We start from the raw sequence: 9,190 nt of genomic DNA, 5'->3' as shown, positions 1-9,190 counted from the left end.
ATATATGTTACTCAATCAGAGCTTAAAAAAGTGTAGGTGATTACAGGTGTTACAGAATAACCCAGCTAGACACCATTTCTTGATGAGTGGACTAGGTTGAGTCTATAAAAGTCAGCTCTGAGTCTACATTTTAAACAGGAGAGAAAGAAAGAGAAAGAGGTGTTACTGGTTAGCACTTCTTTTTAATAATATGCTTGTATACGTTTAATCCTTATAGCATATTTATATTCAGCACATAACAAAAGGCCCAAGTCCTCAGATTCAATTATGGGAATGAGGCCTCATTCAGGATGTGACTGAATTTGAGGAGAGTGCATTGAAATAGTTTCCTGAAGGTTTTTTTTCTTCAACAATTTAATTATGAGATTTAAAGGGAATACTAATCTACATTTGGAAAATAAATGGTCAGTGGTTTCAGCATCACCTCAGAAAGTGCACAACTTAGATTTAAAAATCTTTTTCAAAAATGTATTGTAGTTAACTTGTAAGATGTCATGTATAGTTTTAAAACACACCTCTAAGAATTGATTGTGTACATTTTCCCAAATGTTGGGGAAATAAAAGTCCTATCATTTTATTTTGGGTTCAAAAAAGTAATTTTTGTAGTTGTCGTTGATTTAATAAATGTTAGTAGTTACTTGACCAAAAGTGAATGGGGTTATTTTTGTCATGATATTTTAAAAAAATAGTTATACACTTTTTGATAAAATTTAAGTACATACAATGTATGGGCAATTTTGTTAAGACCTAAATTGGGGTTGAAAGATCTTCATTGCAAACCAATCCAATACCTTCCAGATTACTTCCATTTTGCTGATTACTCATCATCGAGTATATTTTTTATGCATTGTATACATAGTGCACGTGTTTTACATTGTAAATGAGTGATGTTTCAACCATCATGGAGGAGTTTGAATTGAGAGGTCCATAGAAAAGTGATGTTTCTGTTTATTTAATAGTTGCAGTATATCAGATTTTGCTACGTTCTAAAACATAATATGGGATTTAGAGAAGAAAAGGTATATTTTTGCGTTTCCACAATGATGGCGTATTCGTAAGTTTAGTAAAGCTATTATTCAAGTGCTAGTTGCTTGAGATCATTGTAAGGTACGCTAACAAGACACGTTTTTTTCATTTGGTTTTATAAGGGTTAGCGCGAACGCAGACCCCACACTAATAAATTATGTCCCCGAGTCACCCACATTTGGGGTGATCGCAGGGGTCAGCCCGACCGAAGTGCAATGGAAAGGCCTCACCCTGGGAGAACCGCCTTTTTTTTTGTTTTTCATATATTTTTATTGAGTATTTGCAATATCACGTGCAGGCGTGCACTCACAACATACAATATAACAAAAACTTATTGGATGTACATTTCTTTTCTGTGATGAAAGTATTGTTTATACGTTATCTGTAGACATACAAAAATCATGTCAAATGTTGTTGCTTACAAGCATAAAGGCGAAAGTAGGACGTATAATTTCATGAGAAAATGAGAAATAAAGTGTGGTTTAATAAAGTATAATATAAAAAGAATTAGAATTGACAGTGATGAAGTATTGTAGACATGGGATGTACAACAATTTTGCGTTTAACTTTAAGAATGCGCATATTTTACAACAATGTATGATGATTAAGTATATATAAAAAAATAGAGATGAGAGTCTTGAGAGATTGTGTGTGGGGGGGTGCGACATAGTGACAAATGTGTGTAAAGGAACATTGGTTAATGAGGGGCAAAGTTGTATTCAATATGGGTGTGTATTACACATTATGAAGGTGGGTACAGGTTCACATAAGTCGGCAAGTGCCATGTAGTTTGAGTAAAATAAATATGGTAACTTATGGGCAAATGTGAAATATGTTCTATTGTAAGAATTTGTAGCGGGGGGGGGGGGAAATCATTTAGTTTGCGGTGAGCCGTGGTGCTCTGACTGTTGCGGGTTATCTTTTGGTTTAACATTTAGATTTTCAGGGAAGAGGGGTTATGCCTGTGGAGGAATAAACAGGTGTCACTTATCAGGGGCAATGATTAATTCGGAATTGTGGAGGCTGCAGAAAATGCCTGCTAGGCACCATTTGTCAGTGAATTCAACAAGGTTGTATCTGTGAAAATCGGCTCTTATCCTACATTTTAGTCTGGAGAGAAAGAAGGAGAGTATCGAGTCTGCAGTTACGGTTTCTTTGTGATAGTAGGATCGAATGCGTTTAAACCAGATTACGTATTTGTACTCGGCTGCTAACAGGAGACAAAGGTTTTTGAACTCAGGCTCTGGGAAGGAGGCCCCTACTGGAATGAGGCTAAATCTCAAGAAAGTGTAAAAGTTGTTGAAACTGTTTCTTGAAAGTTTCTTAATCCACTTGATTACTAGGTGTTGTAACGGGTGTATTAATTTGCATTCGAAAAATAAGTGGTCTGTAGTTTCAATTTCACCGCAGAAAGTGCATGATTTGGTCTGTGTAATTCGTTTTAAGAACATGTTACAGTTAACGGGTAAAATGTCGTGTATGACTTTAAAGCACACATCTCTGGTGATTGGGTCGATAAACATATTGTGTAGATTGCTCCACACACTACCGAAATCGATGTCATATATTCCGTTGATCTTTGGTTCTAAAACAAATTTCTTCAGGTCTAATTGGTATATGATCTTGGTAGGTATTGTGCCAAAGGTGAGCCCTGGGTTATTTGCAGTGAAGTCTTTGAAAATGGTCATGCACTGTGCATAGAAAGTTGGAGCGTACAGCGTGTGTGTATATTTATTTAGGCCTAAAGTGGGGTTAAAGGTTCTCAGTTGTAGTCCGATCCAGTATCGGGCAAATAGTTTCCATTTCGCGTGGTAATTGTCATTCAATAGTTTTTGAATATGTTGGATTCGCAGGGCTCATATTTTGCATACTATGTGGGGGATGTTGAGGCCTCCCTTTTTATAGGGGTTATAACATATGGCTCTTGCTAAGGGTTCAAACTTAGAGTTCCAAATGAATGTAAACATATTTCTGTTTATCATGGTAGTATAGTGCTTGGACAAGTCTATTACAGTTGCAGTGTACCAAATTTTGCTGCATGCTAGGAGGTTAACGATGTTTGATTTCGAAACAAGAGGTAGCTTCCTGCTTTTGTAAAGGAGTAAAGTTCTTTGGAATTTAATGAAATTTTTGTTCCAGTGTTCGTCATGTGTTAACTTATTGCCAAAAAGAAATCCAACTATTTTTTGGTTGTAGATCCATGATATGCCGAAAGGGTGATCGCTGCGGTTTCGCCATTTGCCCATAAACATTCTGTTCGATTTATTGAGATTTATTTTTGTGCCTGATGTTTTTTCATATGTTTTTGCCCAAAAGAGGTATTTTTCAATCGATTTGTCTGTGCAGCAGAAACCCGTGCTGTCATCTGCAAAGAGCGAGATCTTACAGGTCTCTTTTGTTCCAGGTATCTGTATGCCTTGTATATCTATGTCAGCTCGGATTCTGATAGCGAAGGGTTCGTACACTATTACGTATAACAGGGGGGAGAGACTACAACCTTGTCTTACCCCTCGTAGAATTGGGAATGGTTGGGATATGTGATTATTAACAATGACTGACGAAAATATATCGGTATAAAATATAGAGACCCATTTAATAAATTCTGGATGAAACCCAAAAGATTCTAACGTTTTCGTCATGAAAGTATAGTTGACTCTATCGAATGCTTTTTCCTGGTCTAGACAAATGAAAGTGCATGACAATTCTTTTTGTTCTATATAGTCACAAATGTTTCGAATTAGGTGACCGTTGTCAAAAATGGATCGGCCTTTGACTCCGCAAGTTTGGTCTATATGGATAATTTTTGACATCACCTTGCTGAGTCGATTTGTAATGATTTTGGAGAGGATTTTATAATCGAGGTTAAGGAGGGAGATAGGTCTCCAGTTTTTCATATTTGTTGCATTGTTTTGGTCTTTGCAGAGAAGAGTGACATAAGAGAGTTTTTGGGAGTCAGGTAATGTGTTCAAATCAAAAATCATGTTGTAAAGTTTGGTCAGGGCTTCCCCGAAAATATCAAAAAAGGTGGTGTAAAACTCTTTAGTTAGTCCGTCTGGTCCTGGTGATTTATTGTTTGCCATGCCGTTAATCGATTTCCACACCTCGTCTTTGGTGATAGGTCCCGTGATTAGTTTGTTATCGTCTTCTGTCAAATGTGGTAAGTCTTTAATGAATGTGTCGAATAAATTTTTGTCCACGGGTTCGTTTGTGTATAACTGTGAATAAAAGGTGTGAAAGCATTTTAGTATGTCAGAGCTGTTTTTGTATAAGATGTTATCGTGTTCGATCGCGCTGATGCATTTTTTCTCGCCCCTCTTATTTTCATATTGGAAAAAGAATTTTGTAGGTTTTTCATTGTTATCTAAAAGTTTTGCTTTACTTCTAATGATTGATCCTCAGTAAAGTTCTGTTTGCATTTCCTTCATTCTCATCGATAGTTCATGTAGTTTTTCTAAATATTCTGGTCTGTTGTTCTGATCGTATTTGTGTCTCAGCGAGTTATATTCCCTCTTTAACAGTTTTATTTCTGCGTGCTTGAGTCTTGAGAGTTCTCGTGAGAATCTAATTAGCTCTTCTTTAATTTTGAGTTTTAGATCGTCACAAAATTCTAGGGTAAAATCATGGTGAAGAAATTCTCTCTTGCACAGTTCGGTAATAAGTTTTTGTAAGATGGTGTGTTTGAGGAGGGAATTGTTACATTTCCAGTATCCCTTGCCGGCAATGGAGGAGTCACATGATAAGGATAGAAAAACCGCTTCGTGGTCTGACTGGGAAAAATGTAAAACTTGCGTATCTAATATATATTCTTGTATTTTGTTTGAGGCGTAAAATCTGTCTATCCTGCTTGCTAGTGTAGGGAGGGATGGGTCATTAGTAAATCTGTACCATGTGTATATTTTTAATGAAGGATATAATTTGCGGAAAGTGTCGATTAGGTGGAAGTCGGATATCAACCCTTTGAGATTTCTAATCGCTAGATTGCTTGACGGATTTAAGAGGCCGATTCTATCCAGTTTTGGGTTAAGTACACAGTTAAAATCTCCGGCTAAAATAGTGTTATGTTGTCCTGTCAAGTACGGGCATAGAGTGTTAAAGAATTCGTTTTTGTCGGAGTCAGAGGTCGGTGCGTATACATTAATGATGCGATATGGGAAACCATGGAACACAAGATCTAGGCAAATTAATCTACCGTCAAAGTCGGTGTCGAATTTCGAAAATTCAATATGGGTGTTGTAATTAAGTATTGTTACTCCACAAGATCGGTTTGAGCCAAAGCTCCAAATAGCGTCATGACAACATAGTGTTTTCTGAATTTCCTTGGCTGAAGAATTATTATCGATATGGGTTTCTTGCGTAATAAAATGTCGATATTATTGGATTTGACTAAGAATTTGATTTCATGTAGTTTACTATGCATATTCATGCGGAGCCCGTTGCAATTTAAGGTGAGAATGTTGATTTTTGAAGCCATTGCATTATCTCTAGACGGAGTATCTTTAACGAGGTCAATAAAGGTGTGAAAAGTAAAAATGGTGTGATATTGTGAAGGTTGGAGGAGAGAGATAGGGAGAGAGAGAGAAGAGAAGATAATGGTATACGAGAATAAATGCACATATTATACATACAAGGGCATGAAAACATAAAGTTCCTTAATACCAGGTAAACACCTGTAGTTTCAGATTGTCCGTGAGCCGTATACATTGTCCATTGGATAGTTCGTGTCATTTTTTTTTCGTTGTTCCTCCTTCATAGTCCATGTGGGTTTCCAGGTCGGTAATTTTGTGTTCGGGGGGGGGGGGGGTATGCGACACACTCCATTTCTCTGTCACTCTCTTCACCACCACTGCTGTTTGGCTTGGCGCGCTTTTTTGTCACAGTGTGCCACTGATAGTCCTCAAGATCAAATTCCCTTTTGTCCCCTGACTCCAGTGTTGCAGCTGGGGTAGGGGTGGGGATCCTATCAGTTCTAGGGGTGTCTGCCGACTGTTGTGGGGCAGTTTCCGCTGCAGTAGGTTTACTTGGGGCCTGTGCCTTAGGTGTGTTCGGGTTATCTGTCAGGTCTGTGTCTGTAGTGTCTTTTGGTGCTGCCGTCTGGGTGGCATCCCTGGGTGGTGGCGGTTGTGTGGGTCTGGGTCTCGGAGGGGCTGCTATGGTTGCATAAGATGGGCCCCTCTGGGGGCAGTCTTTTCTTAAGTGTCCGGTTTCCCGGCATTTTAGACACAAGGGGGGCGCCCTTTCATTGTTAACAGCATCCCGCAAGTCCCTAATGAGATTACATGTGGGATGCGTCGTGACTCTAGTTCTGTTGTTTCTAGTTTCACAATTCTAGTCCCGTTTTCGGCTTTGGTGTTTTGACCGATCATGGTACTTTCTTTATCGATACTTAGAATAGTTCCAAATTCCTTGAGTACTTCTCAAATGATGTCATCTGAGAAGTATAACGGAAGCCAGTGTACACGGATGTCAATAACAAGTCTAGCTAGGTATTTGATACCTTCTCCGCGAACATAGATACACACACACATGCACACACACAAACACACACACACATATATATATATACATACATATACATACAACATATACACACAAGTAGAATACCCACTTAACACAATTCATTATGGTTCATACAGATGGGTATATAATGTGTTTGACAGCTGGTTGTCATATATGTTACTCAATCAGAGCTTAAAAAAGTGTAGGTGATTACAGGTGTTACAGAATAACCCAGCTAGACACCATTTCTTGATGAGTGGACTAGGTTGAGTCTATAAAAGTCAGCTCTGAGTCTACATTTTAAACAGGAGAGAAAGAAAGAGAAAGAGGTGTTACTGGTTAGCACTTCTTTTTAATAATATGCTTGTATACGTTTAATCCTTATAGCATATTTATATTCAGCACATAATAAAAGGCCCAAGTCCTCAAATTCAATTATGGGAATGAGGCCTCATTCAGGATGTGACTGAATTTGAGGAGAGTTCATTGAAATAGTTTCCTGAAGGATTTTTTTTCTTCAACAATTTAATTATGAGATGTAAAGGGAATACTAATCTACATTTGGAAAATAAATGGTCAGTGGTTTCAGCATCACCTCAGAAAGTGCACAACTTAGATTTAAAAATCTTTTTCAAAAATGTATTGTAGTTAACTTGTAAGATGTCATGTATAGTTTTAAAACACACCTCTAAGAATTGATTGTGTACATTTTCCCAAATGTTGGGGAAATAAAAGTCCTATCATTTTATTTTGGGTTCAAAAAAGTAATTCTTGTAGTTGTCGTTGATTTAACAAATGTTAGTAGTTACTTGACCAAAAGTGAATGGGGTTATTTTTGTCATGATATTTTTAAAAAATAGTTATACACTTTTTGATAAAATTTAAGTACATACAATGTATGGGCAATTTTGTTAAGGCCTAAATTGGGGTTGAAAGATCTTCATTGCAAACCAATCCAATACCTTCCAAATTACTTCCATTTTGCTGATTACTCATCATAGAGTATATTTTTTATGCATTGTATACATAGTGCACATGTTTTATATTGTAAATGAGTGATGTTTCAACCATCATAGAGGAGTTTGAATTGAGAGGTCCATAGAAAAGTGATGTTTCTGTTTATTTAATCGCTGTGTTCAGGATGATCAGTAATAGTTGCAGTATATCAGATTTTGCTACGTTCTAAAACATAATATGGGATTTGGAGAAGAAAAGGTATATTTTTGCGTTTCCGCAATGATGGCGTATTCGTAAGTTTAGTAAAGCTATTATTCAAGTGCTAGTTGCTTGGCTCAGACAAGTGCAGGATACATATTGCTTGTATCCCTTCTGAGATGATTGTAAGGTACGCTAACAAGACACGTTTTTCTTTTGGTTTTTATAAGGGTTAGCGCGAACGCAGACCCCACACTAATAAATTACGTCCCCGAGTCACCCACATTTGGGGTGATCGCAGGGGTCAGCCCGACCGAAGTGCAATGGAAAGGCCTCACCCTGGGAGAACCGCCTTGCTGATCACGGTATCTCCTGAACCAGGTAAGTATGATTTGGTATACTTTAAGTCCAACTATATAGTTTATAAAGTTAGTCAAGGATAGCTGTATTCTCTTTCCTCCACGCAAACTTCTATTATTCACTTAACTATAAAAACTGACCTAACAACAACAATTGCTATAAAAGAATATATAATTACAAATATATATTTACATAGAGACCATACTTGGTAATAGTATCAAATACTACGCAGTTAACAAAAATTATATCAAACTGACCTCGCACAGTGCTAATAGTTCTTATGTTACTATTTATAGTATCTTACATACTAAGCGTTCCGCGATAACTTCCCTTACATTGTTAGTACGCATACAAATCAGCCCAAACTCGTTCATACTCATAGGACAGGCCCCCAAAATTTGGATAGTTTCTATCCATGGTAATAATGACACCCCAGTTGAATGGCCCTCTGCTATCAACATTCCAAGCCCATGACTATGTGAGCCTGACGAGTTCCTCCAGGCGGGTTTAAACTACTGTATGCACCCGGTTATTAGCCGACAGAATGACCAAACATGCAATTCGATGCAGGTGTTTGTGACATAATAACGTGTGTCGTTTGATATGCATTTTAGTCTACTGTACAGGCTTATTACTGCATGGTTTTTTCTTTCTTCCAGTCACATATGAAAATTTTAAATGGTTTTATGAACACAAATATTGTTACATCCCATATTGTAATTTGTCGGCTTCAAAGAATGAGACACCTGCATCTTTTTTTCGTTTCAATGAATGTATATTTTAAAAGAAGAAAAACAAATCACATAATAATTTTAGAAATTCTAAGATGGTATACACATGAATTTGTGAAAATAACAACTAAAAAACATTTGCTATGCCACCATTTTTACATATGACTTTTATACTGGAATACTTTTGTACCACATACGATTAACATCTATTGCAGACTGAAGTGAAAATCTCATGGGCGAACTTGATATTTATTTTCCTTTTGATTATATGTAAATTAAAAGAATTGTCAAAAGGTACATTAACAGTAAATTTCGTACATTTGAAATCCAAATCAGACTCTAGTTGGACTCATTACACACGTACGCGCGAGCGCGCGCGCACACACACACACACACACACGCACACACACACACACACACAC

General features: G+C 37.2%; 1 non-coding gene and 1 pseudogene across 1 annotated transcript; both read right to left on the bottom strand.

The window, feature by feature from the left end:
* Positions 1–1,144: 1,144 nt before the first annotated feature.
* LOC149776041 (U1 spliceosomal RNA) lies at positions 1,145–1,278 on the bottom strand (annotated as a pseudogene).
* A 6,625-nt stretch (positions 1,279–7,903) lies between these two features.
* Positions 7,904–8,066, bottom strand: LOC149776040 (U1 spliceosomal RNA). The gene has a single exon (XR_016416396.1). It is a non-coding gene; the product is annotated as a U1 spliceosomal RNA (small nuclear RNA).
* Positions 8,067–9,190: the final 1,124 nt, after the last annotated feature.

This window comes from Sinohyriopsis cumingii, chromosome 18, assembly GCF_028554795.1.
Source record: "Sinohyriopsis cumingii isolate HCF-2022 chromosome 18, ASM2855479v2, whole genome shotgun sequence".
NCBI lineage: Eukaryota > Metazoa > Mollusca > Bivalvia > Unionida > Unionidae > Sinohyriopsis > Sinohyriopsis cumingii.
The sequence above is the reverse complement of the archived record's forward strand: the minus strand, read 5'-3'. Positions and strand labels throughout refer to the sequence as shown.